The following is a 12,006-nucleotide window of genomic DNA, read 5'->3' on the forward strand; positions in this document are numbered from 1 at the left end:
GGACAATTAATTCTATTCTATTCTATTCTATTCTATTCTATTCTATTCTATTCTATTCTATTCTATTCTATTAATTTTTGAAAATTGCAGATTTATTTTATTTGCACAGCTTTCAGGCCATAGGAAAGCAATCCAAATGTTTGCTTTACATCTGACCACTAAAATGGCAACAGCAAAGACTTGTGATCCCAAAAATCCTTGACCGTGAGCCTCTGTGACTCAAAAGAGAGCCCCAGAGGGTTTTGAGATATTTTGGATGGACAAGTCTTCCGTTGTTGACATATTTTAATTAATTTGTGAATAAAATGTTTCTGTGCAGCTAAATAAATAGGGGTGCAATGATTCCAATTTTCTTGCCAATTGTTAAAAAGTCTGACCTACTGATTCTGGTTTTGGCCYATACCAGTTTTTTAAATAGCTGACACTGTCCGATGTAATAAAGTCATGATACAACTTCAATGTTCAAATGTTATTTTACTGAAACACTTTTAAAAATACTCTTGAAACAATACAAACTTATTTTAATTGGACATCAGTGCTCACAGCAGAGCAAAAGAGGATAGTGGCTGATTTTCAGACGTTTGTGGAGGTAGAAAAGCCGATCTTCTCCACCGATCTTATCTAAGGAMCGGACGATCTCCGGTCTCCCAAAAGTAAAGAAATTGGCGCTGATAAATTGGCTGGCCGATTTATCGGTGCACCCCTATAGGTAACCACAACCCACCTCTATCAAACTCAAAGCCAGAGGGGTGCGGGGTATGAAGCGCCTCGTTTGGATTTAAAGGAACAGCCTCAAAACGAGCTGCTTTGAGACACACCTCAGAAAAGGGGTTAAGAGGGGCTTGTGGAGTTAAAATAAGGAAGAGTTCAGACCAAAGCATTGTAGTTCCACTTTATTTAGACCCCAACTGAAGGATTTAAATGTGAAAAAGATGGATTTAAATATAAATGTCTACTTTAAGGTGTATCTTTAGATTTTTAGATTACACAAACCGTCAAAGGAAAGAAACTTGTAACGTAAAGCTGCAGTTTGAAAACTGGTTGGCTTAATTATGGTCACGTCCCAGATGTAAACGTCAGTAACTAAATGTATTTTCTCCAGCATTCTTGAAGTCGGTTGAAAGCTARGTGGTTGTAAAAGCAAAACTATTTATTGACGCTGCAGGCTGTCCATTATGCTGCAAGACATTTTTAACATACTGTAATTTTGCACTTGTCTTTGTTTCTGTTCAGTATCGGTACCAGACTCTGTTTCAGGCAGATCTATGTTCTGTTATTGCAGTTTTTATTTAGAAATATTACCACCATCAGTGTTACAAAATGACGTGAAGATGGGTCAAAAACAAATTCAAAACAAAATTCACACATTTTTTTTATATTGATGATCACTGTGTTATGAAATTAAAAGTGTGTCAGCAAAATATAAGAGTAGCTGCTAACTACCACGTGTTTGCCTACAAAACCAGCCGAAGTGACTGAAAATAGGTCAACAATGGCGACCTGCTTTGTAGACCTGTTTCGAATGAAGTCTGACAATTCAGATGCATTGGTCTGTATTTATGTTAGATTTAGCTAATTGCTTTGTTTACCTTAACTTGCATCAAGAATGGGATATTAGGCACTTTACGATGAGAACCTTAAATCCTGCGGTGGTTTGAGAAGAAGTCGGTGTTACACAGACATGCATTTTGCTGCAGTGCATTTGGGATAAAAGCGGACATCTCAACTTTAAAGTTAAAAGGTTTGGAAACAGGAGCTGGTGACTCGCTGCTCAGCGCACCCACGAGTCTTTTGGGGGAACCTCAGAAAAGGAGACAAGGAAAAGGTCTTTAAGGGACAAACATGCAGACCGGCAGACAGTTCAACAGGTCCTCGGCGCAGCCCGAACCAGACAAGGGTTCACCGCTATTGACCCGCAAGAATAGCCCGTCCACGGAGCCTCCCCACCTTGAATGGCCTTGTTGAAAAGGAGAGCCATAAACTGGATGATGAGCAGAGAAGAGGAGAGACTCTGCCTCCCCCTTTTTTTCCCTCTCACTCTCTCACATGCTATCTCTTTCTTTCCTTTACCAAGTAGTGGTTTCCATCTCACCAAACCCCCTTTTCCCTTGAATGTTTAGAAAGATGAAAGGATAAGGAAAAGAATGGAGACAAAAGAGTGCCGGTTTGTGTTACAACCCTGCCCCTGAGAGACTGCTCATGAAAGCGTTTAGGGATGGGAGAGATAGGGACCAGAGAGGAGATGCAGAAAGAGACGAGGACGGGGGGAGAGAGAGCATGAAAAGAGGGGTTTTCAAGCCGCTAAAACGGGTCACTTCTGTATAGAGAGACAGACGAAAGTGCAGTCTTCACTCAGGGACGGAGACATTTAACACTGTCAGGACTCTCAGGTGGAAGGAGGCGTTGATATACTTGCACTCGATGACTGATTGCGCAAACACACACTCTCTCTGTCTCATGCTGCCGTCGCTTAGAACTCTGTTGCAAGCTTGTCTTCAGCACAAACACGCACTCCCTGGTGTGTCCCTTGCGGTATTCCTCCTCCTTGGCATTTACCGTCAGTCACTGGAAATCTTTGCAGCCCTCCACCCATTCTCTCCAGATCCTTCTCTGCCTGAACTTGCCCCCGTGTGTACTTAAATAATTCCACCTCTGGGCGCATCAGTAAAATCTGGAGTGAGCGACGAAAAATCAGGGGAAAGTTGTTATCTGAGCGAGGACGTGAGTGACTGTCAAATAAAAAAGGACAATTAAAAGAGCAGGGMTGTGTTTTCTTAAGCTTTTACCCTTTTCCTTTCTTCTAAGTGAAGCTGTTTTACAATCAAAAAGATCAAGGACTTTTTTTAAAGACGGTTCTTCACAGAACGAGTTATACCTCATGCTGTCACTAACTCATCAAARATTTCCTTTATCCTCAAGTAATCCAAAACTTTCATAGTTTCACCTGTAATTTGTTTTTGTTTTCCTACACCTAAACAAGTTTATGGGTTTTTAAAAGAAGCCATATCAGGCATATTTTATTAGTAAAGGCCTAGCTTTTTTAAAAGAAATGCATGTTGCTTGCAGCGTTTAATATAGGCGTTTTAGACTGAGATCATCTCGTGTTGAGAAATGACAGCGTTGTCACCGTTTTTGGTCACACCTTGAAAATTATTTGTGCAATCTCATTTAATACTGTGAGAAGTCATGCTCAGTATGCTTTGAGGAGGACACTCCACTACTACCACATCAGACTGGATCTCGTCTGATATCGAAAATAGGGTTGGGCATAATTGTATCATATGCAATTAATCACCAAAAAACAATCAGTTATTTTTTAGCATTTGACGATTAATACGATTAATGCCAGCAGGCAGACTGACTGGAGATTTCTTCGGTCAGTCTGCTTGGTGCTCCTCTCCGCTTCAAATATGACGAACATTAAAAAAATTTCAGTAATTTATTTATCTGTCAACACAATTTAAAATTTGATATAGCCTGAAGTCTGTAATTTTGACACAGTTTGGAACAGATTTTTACGAAGAGCAAATCTTTCCCACTAAATCTGTCATGTGACCAGGACATAAGGGTGTCCAGGGACTCCAGGGGATTAAARGTGAAATTAATCGTTATCAGCTAAATACCACAATTAATCGTGATTACATTTTTTTTAACAATAAACCAATAACAATTGCCCAACCCTACTCAAAAGCTAAGCAGGGTCGGGCCTGGTTAGTTCTTGGGAGACCGCCTGGGAATGCCAGGCGCTGTTGTGGCCATATTGAATATGATTGGCTCCAAATGCTAACCAGATCGGGTATAGACAGTTAATTTTTGAATGTTTCATTCAAGTCTYTTAAGTAGTTCATTAGATATTTTGCTAACAGACCGCTATGTTGTCTCTGATATGTAAGGCTTAAGTTTTATCAAAGGTCTTGAACAATGAAACATGTGTTGCGAATGGTTCTCACCATATTTAATCTCAGTATCTGTTAAATTGATGGAGTTATTGACATTTTTTTCAGTTGATGGTGGCGGCCATCTTGGATTGAGTTGTCTCCAAAAGCTAATCAGCTGTAGAGATATATCCAGTGATTAGGGTGATGAGAGTTTGATTAAAATTCCCACTGTGGGTGATTATATAATTTTCCAACTGACAAACACGCAGCATAAACATCGTTGCTCTTTCTTAGACCTTCAGTGACAACAATGCTTGAGTTTCACTACAATAACCTCATAAATCCTAACATGTTGGATCCTCTTCAAATGTCTCTCAAAGAAACAAAAACACCCGCGAGCATTTTGACATTTCCAGATGTCGCTTTTCCACCCGTCGACCTCTCAGATGAAACCTTTCCCACACGTGTTGCCATCAGCCATCAACTTATTGTTTTTGCACCAAACATCTTCCTTCATATGAAATTTGGATCTGAGTGTAATTGGAACTCAGCTATTATGTTGATTATCGCAAATGGTTGAGCTGAACTGTCGGGCTAATTGTCTGTCCACAGATCCTCCCCAGGGTTAATGCACAGTCAGACCATCATCGTTTGTTCCACCTTCACACCTCTCTCTCCTGTCGAAGGTGAAAGAGCGATAATGTTTTTGTCTGTGTTTGTGGTGGCTGCCACACCCGGCTGACCTTAGGTAGGACAAAATGGCAATTTTTAGAGATAATAAGCTAAAATTTGGTATGGTAGTAGCTGAATATCATTCCCAACACATACATTAACAACACTGTTAAAGCTCAGATTAGAAAAAACTGCAGCTGAATTTACTAAAACAGGAGTTACAAAAAAWTAAACAACTGCTAAAACTTCAGTTTGACAAAACCATATCTACAAATTAAATGTAGCAAAACCTCAGCTAAGAGCTAAATGTAGCAAAACCGTAAAAGCTACGTAAAGCAAAACTAAAGATTTAAGCAGAAGTTATCAAACTTCATCTAAAAGCAAAAATTAGGAGAAAATTTTCTAAAAAGCTAACTATGACTAAAAGTTATAAAATTGTAGCTAAAAGCTAAATGAAGCAAAGCCATACCTAAAATATAAATTCAACAAAATAGCTAAAAGTAAAAAATAAAATAAAACAATAAAAGTAAAATATTCAATTTAATTTTTATCATAAACTTTTAGAGTCAACCTTGTTTGTTAGCAAAATATCTCCCAAACCACCAGATGAATTTTAATGAAACTCTTAGAAAATCCAGTCTGACAGTGTAGTTTGCCATCATCAGTGTGTGAATGTGAGTGTGAATGGGTGAATGTCTGTTAGTGTAAAGCGCTTTGGGGGTCCGGAGGGACTTGAAAAGCGCTCTATAAGTTCAGTACCATTTACCATTTAAGTTCAGTACCATCTCTAGTTTAGTAAACTTCAGATATTTAGCTGAAATGTGGTGTTGTGCCAGCTGACAGTCAGTCCCAACATCTATTACAACCACCTACAGATTATTGTAATATTGCACAAGTTTGTGTTTAACCAAAATGGCTACAATTTTGCTATTTCTCAATATAAAATGTTTCTTCGTGTAAAACTTTGGCATGAAAGGTGGCAGTCGGCTAAAACTCCTCTCTGCAGTGAAACCTGCCACCATTACCACATTCACTCTGAGGTATAGCTGCATGTGTTTCCAATTTCAGACGTAATGCTGCTCCCCGCGCAATCTGACCCAATTAGACAGAGCCTCCTGGAAATGCACCAGTCGCCAGCGCTGGTGGCAAAGAGGTAAAAAGGTCAAAGGTGAGGTCGTGCACCGGAGCGGATCAGACTCACTGATGAATGCATCACCTCCCATCTGTCTGTCTGTCTGTCTGTCTCAGACATCTCTGAGCTTGAAGCTGCTGTTCGCCTCGACTTCAGACGAGTTTGGCACAGGTGTGGGGTCTGTGGCAAAAAAAGGAAACCAAGCCTGAAACTAGAGAAAGCTGAGCGATGGATGACTTGACTCAAATTTGTTGAAGAATGTATTGAAGTTACAACAAACAGAACAGAAGCTAACTTTTTCTAGAGCTTAGTTGAAGACAAATTTCTGTTTTGTTAAAAAATTACATTTCGCAAAACAGTAGCTAAATGTTAAATGCCTTTTCCCACTCAAACCGAATGTTTTGATATATGGCACAAAGTATTCAGAAGTAGTTTGGATTAAAAAAAACTATAAACAGAAAAAAAACTAGAAGCACTCGGAGAGTGCAAACCTCCGCCAAGACCAATTTCCCCCATCCTGTAAGAGCAAAAGCAGAGATGGAAACACATTTGCAGAATAAGTTCTGACATAGTGAACATTTAAGCAGGCAGTTTGCACGGGATTTCTTCCCGGTGGAGTCCAATGTGAAAAAAGCTCTCTGTTTAAAGTAACGGTTTTGATTGGTTGTTTCGGAAATGTGGTGTGTTTGAGGAAATGGGAAAAATAGGCTTCATGGTGCAGTCACACACTTCCTGGTCACAAAACATTCTGTAAATGCACACATTATGGCAAAAATTATTCATTATTAAATGTGGTTTTAACATTACTTTTATAAAGTTTGAAGTCCGTGCTGTCCAATCCAGCTCACTGTTTTTTACAGAAACCCTGTGAAAGCATCACAGCTTTGCCTATCTCAGAGTGTTAAAAGAAAAAAATTCCTGTATCCGCTTCGTGATCCGGAACATCACCAAAATTTATTGGTGTGTTCCTTGGCCCAGTACCCACATGTGATAAAAATGTCATGACAATCCYTCCACAAATTTTTGAGTAATGTTGTCCACAGTCAGACCGACAGACAGACAGACATACGCAACCGAAAACATTACCTCGCCCTTGGCGGAGGTAAAAATAAAAACAACAGTGTGATTGCTGACTCAGCGATCACACAGTTACAGTAAATTTCACAGCTTACTAAAGACCAACATCAAAAGCAGAGAGGTGGAACCTGAAGCCAAACAACATGCAAACACAAACAACACTCGCACACGCCGAGGAAAGTATGCACACCCATAGTGACACACTGCCAAGCTGACAAACAAACAACACATGTGCCTACAAGTCTTTTCTGCATGAAAACTGAAATTAGAGTTTGGAATGTTCACCTTCAGGAAGCAGAGGGAATCTGACCATCAGAGCTGCATGGCCCTCATTAGGGGGAACTTTTGGTAATTCTGCTTAATGTCTAATCAGAAACAGGTTTTGACCCAATGTTTTGGTGCAATGCTCAGTTTTAATGAAATGGCATCAGACGTTAGCGTGTGCCCGTCTTGTTTACATCGTCTGTTCCCTCTCCTCTTACAGCACCTCACTTTTTTTTCCGTCCAGGATTACCTCTCAATCACTTGCCTCCTTATCTGTCCCTCTTCGGTGTCTGGTTACGGGACCCGGTCCACCTACAGCAGCTATGCTTTCATTCACTCGCCGCAGATTTGTCGCCGTCTACACCCGCCCACATTAGAGCCTAAATAGTGAATGATCTATTTACGGTCCCGTCTTTCATGTTGACAGCAGAGTCCACACCTTCCTGTGTCTCTCTGCATTTTTCAGCTCATCCGGCCCTCCGTCCCCTCGCCTCCTCCTCCTGCGTTATGGTCCCTTTTCTCGCCAGGAGGGAAAATGTAACACATTGTAAATTTTACTCACTGTACAACACCAGCAGGGTTGAATTTCAGTGGCAGACTTTGTGTGTGAACTGCTCGGGCAATTAGTAGAGGATAGACTTACAGCGGGACTACGGCACAAAGGAGGCTCCGGCCTGGTTGTACAAGCCCCTGTCCCCATTTTGGCCCTGTCCATCTGTCACTCCCTGTGAGACTGAGCGTGACATGGGATGTGTGCATGGAAGTGTATGTTTAAGTCAGAGGAAATTTGTTGGGGTTTGTGTTGTACTTTACCAACATTAGGTCTGTCATTTCAGGATTTACAAGGATAATGGGAGCAGTGTCTGCAGTGTCTGCAGCCATGGTTAATAAATAAACCCAGTAAACACATGGTGTTCATTTAAAATATTACACTGGGTCATTATTTAACTAAAACTAGTCAATATCAAAAAAAGCAATGCAGTGTTTGAAAAAAGGTTCATACAAGTTTAACACAATCGTAACACCTCGATTCTTTTCTTTATCAGACAAACTCTTGTGTTTTGGGTTGTTGTCTAATTTTGGTCCTCGAGGGCCACTATCCTGCATATTTTAGGGGTTTCAGTGGTTCACAAGTGGCCCTCGCAGACCAGGACACCCCTGGGTTAAACTAATTTCGGCTGAGCTTCAGCTGTTGGACAGATGGCCTCACATTTGACTGTAGAGTACTTTGGTTATAGAGGATCATGTCCTGTGTAGCATAAAGCCCAAACCATTAGCCTGCCACTGCCATGCTTAACCACTGGTGTTTGTGCTGATGTGCTGTGTTTGAGAAGTGGAGCCGTATACCTACGACTGGTCAAAGGATTTTATACCAAAAGTCTTGTGGTTCATTCAGATGCACATATGCAAACCTAAAAGGCTTTCCTCTGAACAACTCCTCCAAACAAGTCCAACTTGTTCAGTGTCTTTTTTTTTATTGTTGTGTCATGAAGTTAAACTTCTAACATGCAAATCGAGGCCTGTGGTGTTTGACATGTAGCTCGCAATTTCTCTGAGCAATCTCTGAAAAGATGAGAAAACACGTTTGTATACTTCTTAGTGACAAATGGACCACAGCTTACCTGGAAATGGTCTTCTGATAGTTTCCAGGTTAACAGTCYGTTCTCTGAGGACATAGCTGATGTGTTTCTGTCCTGACGTTGTGATAATGCTAACATGAAAACACCGGGGAGGCAAACTGACAAAACTCCTGGTTTCTGTTCAGATAATCAGTGCATTTAAAGTCAAAAGGTTGTATTTATTCTTACTTTTTTTTGCACACACGTCTACATTATGTCCTAAATTAAGATGCAACTCTTGATTGGTTATAGTGTGAATGCTGACAGTATTCATGCTCTAGTTTTTTGCAGAAGGCAGCTGAAAGAAGAACAACGATGCTGCGATTAGGTAGCCTTTTGCTACTTTTAACTTTTAACTACTGCTTTGCTTTTTTATCTAGCCTTGCTGCTATTGGATAGCATATGTTTTGCTTCTTTAGCTTTTAGTTAACTTTTTGTTACTTTTAGCTTTTTGCTATTTTGCTTTTGGCTAGCATATTGCTTATGCCTAATGTTTTGCTTCTTTAGCTTTTAGTGAGCCTTTTGTTACCTTTAGCTTTTTGCTAATATTTTGCTTCCTTTGGCTAGCATATCGCTTATGCCTAATATTTTTCTTCTTTAGCTTTTAGTGAGCCTTTTGTAGCTTTTTGCAAACATTTTGGTTCTTTTGGCTAACATATTGCTTATACTTAATGTTTTGCTTCTTTAGGCTTTTGTGAGCCTTTGGTTACTTTTAGCTTTTTGCTAATATTGTGTTTCCTTTGGCTAGCATATTGGTTCTATTTTTTACTTTTAGCTTTTTTTCTAACCTTTGCTACATTTAAATTTTAGTTATTATTTTTGCTACATTGGGCTTTTAGGTCATGTTTACTTGTTTGTTTATATCAGAAGGGACAGAACACATTCACATTACAGAATGTGCCAGAATTAGKCATAAAGGCTAGTTTTTATCTGTGGTTTTAGTTTATTTTAGCTTTTAGCTATTGTTTTTCTCTTTATAATTGTTAGCAGTCGTTCTTCTGACTTTAGTTTTAACAAGTGAGTTTATCTTTTTAGAAAATTTCATCAGCTACAGAAACTATAATACACACATTTACATATTTAACGTCTTATGAAATAATTTTATTCAGTCCTGGAATATAAACCTTGGACCTAAAGGATGATCTTATATTTATTGCATATTCTAATGTCTTTGTATTGTATTCACAATTTTCAATGAAATGTTTTCCTCTGCAATTACATAGAACTCCCCACATTCTGAACATTCCAATAACTAAAATAACCAGAAAAATGTTGCTCGTCGTCTTTTACAACTAAAATTAGAACCAAGCCAGTGATGACGAGCTCCCACATTAGTGAGGCTCACATCACACCAGGATGCTTTAAGTCTTGCTGTGATCAAGTGTGATTGTTTTTAGTTCATCACATCACCACCTGGTAACCAGTTGAAGGAAGGAGTCACATTGTTGCACAACTTTCATGTTTGACAGTTGAGACGCTGGGGTTGTAAATCAGTCTCAGAGCTGATGAAGCCTCTGGTCTGCAGTCTTTATAAGTGGACGTCTCCGGGTGAAAACTTGAAACTCTTCTGCTTCTTTATTAACGTGTTTCTAACTCTGTGCTGCTGCAGCAGTGGAGGTTTGTGAAGGCCAGAAGCCTGCGTGTGCAGCTTCACCCTGGGCCTCATGACTGACACTGATATCTGTCAGYGAAGCTGACAGGGAGGCTGCGGTGCAGAGTTCACCTGCAGGTGCTGGAGTTATATCGCCCTCCTGTGGGAGGGAGGACACCTGAAACACCCCCTCAACACACAAACTTATGATGATGTTCATCTTATGAACAGAGTTGTAAAGTAACTAAMTTTGTTACTGTACTTAAGTAGAAATTTTGTTATCTGTACTTTACTTGAGTAATTATTTTTCAGTGTACTTTTTACTTTTACTCATTACATTTTTGCACAATTATCTGTACTTTCTACTCACTACATTTTTCAAAATGATAAGAAGTAGAAAGTCTTTACTCCTATTTTATTCCGAGTTGTTATTACTTAAAAAATACTATCCTGATAAATTGTGTCTCCTGGATAGAGTGAATTTAATTATGGTTGGATGAAAAGTATAAACATATACCATTCTGACACACTATTGGCTTGTACACAACCCACCACAGCTGCACGCTGTTAGAAAAAATATTTTTTGGAGAAGTCATTTTGGAAAATCTAACTGCTCACTTTTACTCAGTACTTTTACTTTTAATACTTAAGTAGATTTTGTGTCAGAAATTAAATTTTGATACTTAAGTACAAAAAATGTCAGATAATTTAAGACTTTTACTCAAGTAATATTTTTAGAGGAGACTTTAGCTTTTACCAAAGTGTTTTTATGATAAGATACATGTACTTTTACTCAAGTATCACTTTGAGGTACTTTATACAACACTGCTTATAAACCTATAGAAAGCTACATTTTTTGTCTCATTTTGCCTTTTTTTGTTGTTGTTTCTCATCTTTTTGTCTTCGCTAACGTTGATTAGCTGCAGCAGCCATCTTAAACTGGGCTGAATCTAAAAGTTAACAAGTTTTAGATTAATAAAAACCACTGATGGAGAGGACTGTGAACAGAACGGAGGGAGGGGAGAGTCGTGAGATGCAGTGGGGTGAGGAGGAGGGGGGGGGGGTTGGAGGACCAAGCTGTTGTTTGTATTAATCTGTAAATTTTCTCAGATGACGCAAAAGACTGTGACTTGATCTTCACGTCCCTCCTGTCCCGGTCGCTCCTGATGCCTCGCTCTTGTCAGACGGGAGACATCAGCAGGTAGGACTCCGTCCCTCCATTCATTCAGCACCCACACACAAATGTTTTTTTTTTTTTTTGTCATTTGAGTTATTTGAAACCTTTTAATATCATTTGTGATTACAAGCTTTTGTCTCTCTGGAGGAAACAGATCATCAGAGCTTTAGAGAAGGTTTTTATGAGTCATCCGCAACAGTTTTAAAGATGCATCAAATATTCCCGCGGACATGTGGAAAATCTTATGACATCTGTTTCATAAAGAAGAGGATCAGAAAGGTTTAAAGCAGAAACAAGGATTTTCCTGAATGTCTGCTGACTGAACGAGGAGATGGGTTTCCTTTACGGAGACGGTAGGAAGTTCAGCTCTGATAGGTGAACTGTGGCGGCGCATCAGGAAGGAGAAAACGGGAGAAAAAGGTGGAGTTTATTAATAGCAGGGCTTTGGGAGGGTGAAGAGAGCAGATGCAATAGACGGTCTGTGCTTAAGGAGTTCAAACAGCAGATTAATACATCGAGATTATCATCCGAGAGAGGAGGGGAGGGTGTGTGTCATGTGTTCACACACACACACACACACACACACACACACACAC

The sequence above is a fragment of the Austrofundulus limnaeus genome, unplaced genomic scaffold (assembly GCF_001266775.1).
Source record: "Austrofundulus limnaeus strain Quisiro unplaced genomic scaffold, Austrofundulus_limnaeus-1.0 Scaffold201, whole genome shotgun sequence".
Classification (NCBI taxonomy): Eukaryota; Metazoa; Chordata; class Actinopteri; order Cyprinodontiformes; family Rivulidae; genus Austrofundulus; species Austrofundulus limnaeus.